Source organism: Oncorhynchus clarkii, chromosome 1, assembly GCF_045791955.1.
Source record: "Oncorhynchus clarkii lewisi isolate Uvic-CL-2024 chromosome 1, UVic_Ocla_1.0, whole genome shotgun sequence".
NCBI classification, from domain to species: Eukaryota; Metazoa; Chordata; class Actinopteri; order Salmoniformes; family Salmonidae; genus Oncorhynchus; species Oncorhynchus clarkii.
In genome coordinates, this window is record NC_092147.1 from 8938827 (window position 1) to 8948399 (window position 9573).

Here is a 9573-nt window from a genome sequence, read left to right on the forward strand (position 1 = left end):
AGCTTCTGATCTCAACCTTCTTGACAGGTAAGAAACACTTGGTTAGTGTATGTGTCTTATCCAATGGGTTGTCAGGTGAACGTTGAAGATGCTTCTTGGAGGTGATCTAATGATGTCATTTGAATCGCTGTCATTGAGTTGCTCACTGGACAAGACAATTATTCACTGAAAATTAAATCTGTCTTTCATTTCACTTATGTTGATACTTGATTGGCTATTTGCTGTGTTTTGAAAATACAAAAATAAATATAACTGTTTTATGAAGCACTTGTAGACATTCATTGTTTTCAAAATCATATTTTCAGCAAAACAGATACATACGTTTACAATATGACATCAAATCAAATAAAAATAAAATAAGTGATATGTAAATGATTGTCAAAAGGCTCCAACCACCCAAGTCATAGACTGTTCACTCTGCTACCACACGGCAAGCGATACGAGAGCACCAAGTCTGGGACAAAAGGCTCCTTAACAGCTTCTACCCCCAAGCCATTAGACTGCTGAACAGCTTCTACCCTCAAGCCATTAGACTGCTGAACAGCTTCCACCCCCAAGTCATTAGACTGCTGAACAGCTTCTACCCCCAAGCCATTAGACTGCTGAACAGCTTCTACCCCCAAGTCATTAGACTGCTGAACAGCTTCTACCCCAAAGTCATTAGACTGCTGAACAGCTTCTACCCCCAAGTCATTAGACTGCTGAACAGCTTCTACCCCCAAGTCATTAGACTGCTGAACAGCTTCTACCCCCAAGTCATTAGACTGCTGAACAGCTTCTACCCCCAAGTCATTAGACTGCTGAACAGCTTCTACCCCCAAGTCATTAGACTGCTGAACAGCTTCTACCCCCAAGTCATTAGACTGCTGAACAGCTTCTACCCCCAAGCCATTAGACTGCTGAACAGCTTCTACCCCCAAGATTAGACTGCTGAACAGCTTCTACCCCCAAGAACACTGCTGAACAGCTTCTACCCCCAAGCCATTAGACTGCTGAACAGCTTCTACCCCCAAGCCATTAGACTGCTGAACAGCTTCTACCCCCAAGCCATAAGACTGCTGAACAGCTTCTACCCCCAAGTCATTAGACTGCTGAACAGCTTCTACCCCCAAGTCATTAGACTGCTGAACAGCTTCTACCCCCAAGCCATTAGACTGCTGAACAGCTTCTACCCCCAAGTCATCAGACTGATGAACGTTAATTAAATGGCCACCTGCACTATTTGCATTGACCCCCTTTGTTATTGATGTATTTTTCTAATTGTTTTCCACTGACTCTCTTGAATTGGCTCGATGCACACTCACTACACTCTACCCACACATTCACTGTGACACTGACCGACTTTCACACTAGCTGCTGCTACTGTGTTTATTATCTATCCTGATTGCCTAGTCACTTTTACCCTTACCTACATGTACATACTGTATTACCTCAACTACCTCGCACCCATGCACATTGACTCGGTACTGGTACTCCTTGTATATAGCCTTGTTATTGTGTTACTATTTAGAAAATATATTCTTACTTTTTAACTCTGCATTGTTGGGAATGGGCTCGTAATAAAGCATCTCACAGTTGTTTTCGGCGTATGTGACCAATACGATTAGATTCTCATCTGAACTAATGAATGCTCTCGTTGTTATAATGAGGAATTTATTTAAATAATTTGGTTTTTCTTGAAGATTTGAATGGGCTGAGAAAGCCTTTCGTGATGGATCTAGACAATCTGGTGAAAAGGGAGGGTTTGCGACTCTTCTCTTCAAGTGGGAAGGACGATGCGATATCATAAATTCCCTCTGGAGAAAAGGAGCCATGAGATGTTGTCATCGTCTCTGCAACGAAAGACCATCCAGCATGCCATCATTTTACATTTTTACTCATTTATCAGACACTCTTATCCAGAGAGACTTACAAGGAGCAATTAGGATGAAGTGCCTTGCTCAAGAGCACATTTCACGAGGCAAAATCTGTCACTCAGGGATTCTGAACCAGCAACCTATCGGTTACTGGCCCAACCTCTTAACCCACTAGGCTACCACCCAGCCCACAGTACAGTATGTCATAGGTAACAACTCAGAGGAGTACAACGTCTTTCCAAATGAATTAGTGGAATGGTAAAGGGATAATGTCTCAGTCTTGACTGAGCAGCAGCCTAAACAGCAGCAGGGCTTACCTGTAAAGTACACAGTAGGGGAAATGTTCTGAGGCTGGTACTCCAGAGACTCTTGAGGACAGAGGTTCTTACTAACTTTCTTGGAACCCTGGTTGGTGGGAAAAGGCACATTAAAACAAACTGAACATTTTTCGATATCTTAAAGTACAGCATATCAATTGCAAAGAAGCAGTGCAATGCCATGACACAAAGAATCATATATCTCATAAAAGGTCAACAGCAGTGTTATTCATGAAAGATGTATGTGTACTATACCTTTGTATTGAAGGTGAGGACCTGCTCTCCAGTACTGCTGATGGTATCCCTTTCCAAATCAAACACGCCTTCTACAATGTCACTGGTGGCCACGCTGGTAGCGGACTCAAAATAACATTTAGCAGTGGCTTTGGTGATCATTTGAAGAATGACCATGCAAGTAGAAGTCTTTGGATCGTTCTGGACTGAAACATCAAAGTTTATGTTTTCATACTCATCTGACCACTGTCTCAGGAAGCACTTCACTGTCTCTTCAGCAAATATCTGGAGAAGCTGAGAGGAGAGCTCCTTGGATATGGCACATTGTTCCTTTCCCCATTTCAGCCTTGAAAGAATGGAGTCTGAAGCACTTTTGGCTGCTTCCAATGTTAAGACCTGTGGAGTGCTGTGGCTGTCCTGAAGGGCTATCACTTTATCCACCAATTCATGACTGAAAATGTGGATGGTCCAAGTGGAAATTATTTTTCTCAATTTCCTAACAGCAGATCGGAGGTCGTCAAGATGTGAAGCACCCTGTCCATTTTCCTGTGTGTTCTCAACACTTTCCACCATAATGTCCACTACCACCCCAGCAGCTTGCCTGACTTTGTCCACAAAGGTTACAGGAAGTAAGTCCTCTGTGTGAAAGAAGTCCTCAATGATTGTGTTTCTAACAATGGGAAAGTCAATCTGAGCAGGAAACTCAGTGGGGATGGGAGTCCCGGGTAAAGCAAAGTGCCATTTCGACTGCCTTAATTTTGAAGTAGGTGTTAGAGAGATGGAAGAGCGTGAAGAAGAGGTATTTCTTGTATTTTGGCTGTCAGCACTCCTACAACGGATCGTGTCAATATCCTCCAGCATGGATCCTGAGAGCTCAGTGGTTTTAGGTAGTAATTTGTGCGGAATGTCCACACAGGCATCGTTTACACCAGGTGTAACACTGCTCTGGTTGACCTCAAGATGGCCGAGACTTGCTCTTTGTGATGCAGGACTGCTTTGATATGTAAAGATTTGGATTGAACCAAGTGTTGTGTCTGATCTTTGAAGATCTTTTCTGAGAAACTCCGTAATCTTACTTTGCAGACTGTAGTAGATGTTACGAGCAACAGACCAGATTCTTTTCTCAGAAACCTGTCCAGTGGTGAGCAGGGAGGTTCCAGATACCATGTCAGATGATTGGGTGGTCTGGGTGAGCTCCTGCTGGTCTTTCACCATGGTTTGTATAATATCAGTAGATGTGGTGGATGTAGATACAGACTGGAGGTACTTATCTGTTGTGCCTTCCTCCACAATGTTAAATGATCTAGAGAGGACCTCACTCACTCCTTTCTCAGCTTTGGTTTGGAACTCATGACTAGAGAGTTTTTGGAGGCTCTTTGTTGAAAGACTGTGGGAAGATGCAATGCCTTTGGAGGCAGCCGTGCTGCAATCTAGACTTACTGGAGAGGTTCGCTCAGGAGAACCTTGGAGACGTTCAAACATGTCTTCACATGGTGTTGGGGACCTTGACAAGGAGATGTCCTTCAGCTGAGACAGAACACCACCTACCAACATGTTGACCTCAAGGGACATATCAGATATTTTCTTTCCTACTGTGGAGAAGCAAGGTGCATTTGATGCCTGATCCTCGCATGAGGTCAAGATTGTTGAAATGACCTCTTTGGTACTATTGGTCAGTAGAGCCTCGTCTGTTTCAGTCCAGAGAAGTTTTGAACTCTCGCTGACACCCCTGTGTAGAGCCACTTCAAGGTTCAAACTGTGCAAGTGAGGCACACTCTTACTAGCTTGCCTCAAGTCCTGGCTTGCCAAACCAAGGTACTCCTTAGTCCCAAGATGTCCAGAGTCCTCTGTGGGTATATGACTAGACATTCTGCTCAGCATGTCTGACCTCCGCTGGTGAATGATGAAGTCCTTTAATGTCTTCTTAATATTGTTATATAAACTAGTGGTAGCAGACCAGATCCTGCTCTGTAGCTTTTGTGCATTTTCCTGGAGGTCAGGTTCTCTCTCCTCTACTTCTGCAGGTTGCGCCGAGCTCTGCAGGTCTTCCACAAATGTTTCAATGATGCCAAAGGCAGCAGAATCCGCACAAATATCCTTTGACCATGTGTACTGGTTTTGAATGGAACAAGACCTGGATGCTACAGAATAAGCAGGCTTTGCACTAGTTAAGCTACTGGTGGACTTTTTAACTAGGAACTCACTCACTGCTTGAGTGGCATTTCTCTTAAATTCCTCACTTGAGAGTTTTCTAATACAATCTAACAGACTGGTCAAAGAAGCTGTGGCCTTACTTCTGCTGTCCTCAATTTGACAGGGGAACTCACATACTATTGGTGATGAGGCCCTGGAATGGGCAATATCCCCAAGCTGAGCCAGAACACCCTCTACACATTTCTCTCTCTCAATAGAGAAGCCTGATCCTTTTTCTCCAACAGTGTACAGGGGGTCCTCCTTTGACATCTCAGTCTTGTACAAGACCAGAAGCTCTGAGATGACTTCTTTGGTGCAAGTTGTCAGAAGGAGCTTGCTTTCTTCTGACTCTTTTTTTGCCCAAAGAAGTTTTGAGCTCTCACTTAGGCCTCTTTGTAAAGTAACTGCACCAGTGGACTCTGGCAACTGAGGCTCACTCTTACTGGGCCTATATTTCATGTTTAAGCAAGGAAGTGGAACTGTCTCCTTAAACTCAGCATTTGTGATGTTATCATCAGATGTGACAATGCTCTTTAAGGCACATCGCTGAAGCTTGCCGAAATAATCTTTCAAGTTGTTTTGGATGCTGTGGTAAATGTGAACAGCAGCAGACCAGGCACTCTTCTGTTGGGGACTCTCTTCAGATTCAGCCAAGGACTTCATATCTGACACGAAAGTCTTAACAACTACTGACGCTGCTGAGCCCACTGGGTGAATTGACTCTGTCTTTACAATGCCAGACAATGTTTGACCTGATACAGCACCTGTTAACTCAGACTGAACGACTGAACTAGGAAAGCTCAAACTACTGACTTTTTTGTCAAGAACTCCACTCACTGCTTGTATTGCTGATGTTTGAAACTCCCGGCTAGAGAGTTTTTGGATGCTCTTAGATGTGAGCGTGCAGGAGGAACCAGATTCACTAATATTGTAGCTGCTCTCGTATTTCCTTATCAGGGCATCAAGATCCTCAATGAAGCCAACATGCGATGCCAAAAACGTGATCTTGTCCTTCAGATCTTCCAGCAAATTGTGTTCGTTCTCGTCAACAAAAGCCACCATTGTGTCAGAGATGGTGGTCATGACTTGCCCTGTTAGACTCTTGCTCTCTTGGTCAACTTTTTCAAGTTTAACAGCCAGCTCTCTCACCATGCTCTCAGTCACCTTGGTCTGTGAGTCTCCCCTTACCGGTGTCACTAGAGAGGTTTGACTTGCGGAGGCACTCTTAACGACCACTGATAAGGCCGACTTGACATCTTTAGCCAACTCTGCCATTACAGCAGGGGTTAGCATCATAGAGCCTGCACTTCCAGATGGAGAATTGGACATGCATGCAAGTTTGGAGAGAGAACCTTGCAGGCTGTCCTGCACACAGGTGACAAGGGTGTCCTCTGAGACACCTAAGAGGACTTGTAGCGTCTCAGAGTTGGTTGTTTTCTTCTGCACATCAGACAGAGAGGTTAGAGTCCTTGGGGAAAAAAAACGCAGAAATCATCAAAGTCAAACAAATAATATGTAAGGCTGTGATGCACATTCAGTGTGTCAAATACATCTGCACCATTGAAAACAATGAGGAAAACGCTGCTGTTTCTCTGAGAAAAAACCTTAGTGTGATGTCAGCCTAACTGCTTAATTTCTAAAGCCCAATAAAATGTATTTTGTATAAGTCATTTGTATTGAAACTGGCCTGTAGATATCTATCTATCCTGGCAACATCTATCCTCTACAAAAATCCAAATTGCTATAAACTTCAAATACTGTAAATTCTAATAACTTCAAGGACAATCATAAATACAAGGCAGTTTGAAGAAATGTTAAAGGTAAATTTCTAAATGTTTCAACTTCATATTCATCATCTCCAGCACCACCCCAACATCAGCATATGTGAAAAACGGGCATTTCTATGTTTTGTAGTAAAAAAGAAAGAGGAAGATAAGTGTTTTCTATGACATCATCAACCAATTAGTAGGCAATGCCTACTCATAATTGGTTAAAATCACACGATGCACACTGATGATGTCATTAGAATCTAGAGCTGAGCATTTAACCAACATTTTTGTTATTTTTCGGTTTTTAAACAACTAATTGACCGACGTCGGCTCAATTATTTGAATTCCATATAGTTCATTTTTTTCTTCTTCTGTGAGCTCGATGCTCAGTTTCTGTAGAGATAAATCAGATCAAGCACGAACTATGCAATGTAGTAGGGAGTTGTAGTTTCCAACAGGCCAATATTCTACATAGTTTAGCACAGAAAATATGGCAATTAATTCCCATAATCCATTGCACGCCCACTTGCTTGTCCACTCTGTGTGGAGCAGATACGGAAACCTCATTAACTGAGACGGAGAGACGAGAGAATGCATGAGAGAGATAAAAAGCAGTTGCGTTGCGAGGATCCTCTACCTGGAAATACATGATCTAAGTGATTGACAGTTGGTGTTCAGCGGTCATAAAAGTAGGTCTTATTTACTTAGAAGAACTACTAAAATAGTGATTTTGTCAGACAGGATAAGCAGCAGCTCTATAGAGATGAGTTGATGACTTGGAATGAAATAATAAAGTCATCAAATAAATATTTTATATGAGAAAGTAAATGATGGTTGATAAGTCATAAACAGTAATGGACAGTCACTACCATCATGGGACTTGTATTCATTGTTTTATTATGTGTTGTTACAGCATTCAACACACATAATCCATAGTGCATTCAATGTCTAAAAAAAGTATTGAAATCCAAAACCGTGATTATTTTTTAAATATTTGAATGGAAACCAAACCAACCTCAAAAAGCACTAATTTCTCAGCACTATTGGAAACAGTTACGTCCCTCTATATTTTTTTTACTACAAAGCATGGAAATGTGTAATTTTCACATATGGTGATGCTGGAGATGAATATGAAGTTGTTAAATTTCCCTTTAAGAACATACCTCATGGCCCCCTTGGGCAGGTAGCTTCCACTGCCCAGACTGCCCTTAGTCAGGTAAATCTCCTTGAACTTAAGTTGTGATTCCTGCACTTCTTCCTCTTCCTGCTCCATACAGTTGGAGGAAGGGTAGGGAGTCGGGATGCGAAAGCTATTGTAAGACTTTCGACTGCCTGGCCTCTTAGGTACACCAGCCTCAGTAAATCTCACGCGGGACTTGGTGTTAACCTTATCGTCTAACAGACTGGTGAGTGACGCTGTGAGAGATCTCTGTGACAATGGAGAAGAGGCAGCATCTTGGATGCCCAGTAGTTCGTAAAGACCTGGGATGATGATCTGCATCAGCTTGTCCGATAAAAACTGGACAATCCTCAGACACAAGCCGGCAAGCTGTTGTTTTGTCAGCTGTATTCCAGAAACAGAAGAAGTGTTTTAAAATGTTGCATAGTGCGTCTTTCAAAAGCTTATGAACAAGGTTAAACATTAGGCAGAGTTTTCATGGTAATCTGATTAAATTGTCAGTAACATGATCTTACCGGGTCAAACATGCCCTCACGAATCCCCCTCCATTGCCTGAAAACAATATTGTTATAAATGTTGTCATATCAGGATGCGTGGCAGAATAGTTTTTATTTAATTATTTGCCTGATCGTGAAGTTATACTTGCTTTGTGTCAGTTGTTTTGGCAAAATTGCAATGTGACAACTTTTCTAGCACTGAACATTTTTTTCCGATTGATCAGTTTCTAATTTGATCCTATTTCCTTGAAGGTGTGATAGTACCAAAGAAAACAGAACATACTTCTCAGTTAGGTTTTGAAGGAAGTCCATAAGTGTCAGATGTTCCACATTGTTGAGCTTCCCCTCTTCTGTGGTTTCCATCACTGAGGTTGCTCTGCTCCTGGTAGAAATGTAATTATATTGCAAATAATCAAACTTAATATACAACAAATATCATACTGAAATGATTATTAAATGTTAAAGAGTGGAGGAGCATTGGCAACGTTGGGCCAATTAAACAACTGCAACACAACAGAGATGGTTGTGGTACGTCAACATTGCCAATGATAGCATCACTATAACATTTTATTGGATTAATGTTGTAATATGAAATGACAAGGTCAACTTACCATCTCATTGACAGCTTCAGAGGTCAGGTGGTCATCCATCACACAGACAGGCAGGTCTAGAGACTGGGACAAGGCTCTATGGTCATAACCAGGAGAGAATGGAAACATCAGAGCAGTCCCAATGGCAGAATCTAACCACTGTCTTCATGTCAAAAACTCACTCACTCATTTGCTTTGTCAAACCTACCCCTTAGAATGACTTCGATATTAAAAACCCAGGCTTTCCTAAAATGTTTACCTCAGCCAGTCTAGAACCCAGGTGTGTCTACAAAACACATGTACTCCTCCATAAGGTTCATGGGTTCCCTATTATTTTATCCCAGTACAAGAGGGGCAACTGGATTCAGGATTAAACACAAGCAGTCTTTAAGGTATATCTTATTACAGTTTAGGCCTACCTTATTATTTTCTTCCATCTGGCAATATCATTTTAAGGAATGAAATCTGTTTTGTTGCTAGTATTATTAGTAACTGTAGGAAAATACAGCTGTAAAGTACAAGAATCAGCTACTTTCTGAAGGGAAGCCAAGCTCATAAGCAATTTAGAACCTACAGACAATTATGACAAAATTGGAACGCATGAATGCGTCACAAACGCCTTGTGGTCACATGTTATTTTAGGGCGTGGCTCCGCATTCGTGACCGGTTCTCATATTTCTTTTTCCCGGTATCCGTTAGTGCTGGAATTTGCGATTAATACTTTTCTCATGCCGAAACCGGATTAAATACATACCGGTAGTTAAATGACAAAAAATATGATATTCGCAATGTCATTAAGCAACAACAACAACATAAATAGCTACTACAATTTCGAAACATGATTTTGTCATCAGTTCAGTACCATTTGTTTGATTTTGTGGACCCACGACTAGACTTTATCCATGTTAGCTAGTTGCTAGCGATGCTAGTCAGCATA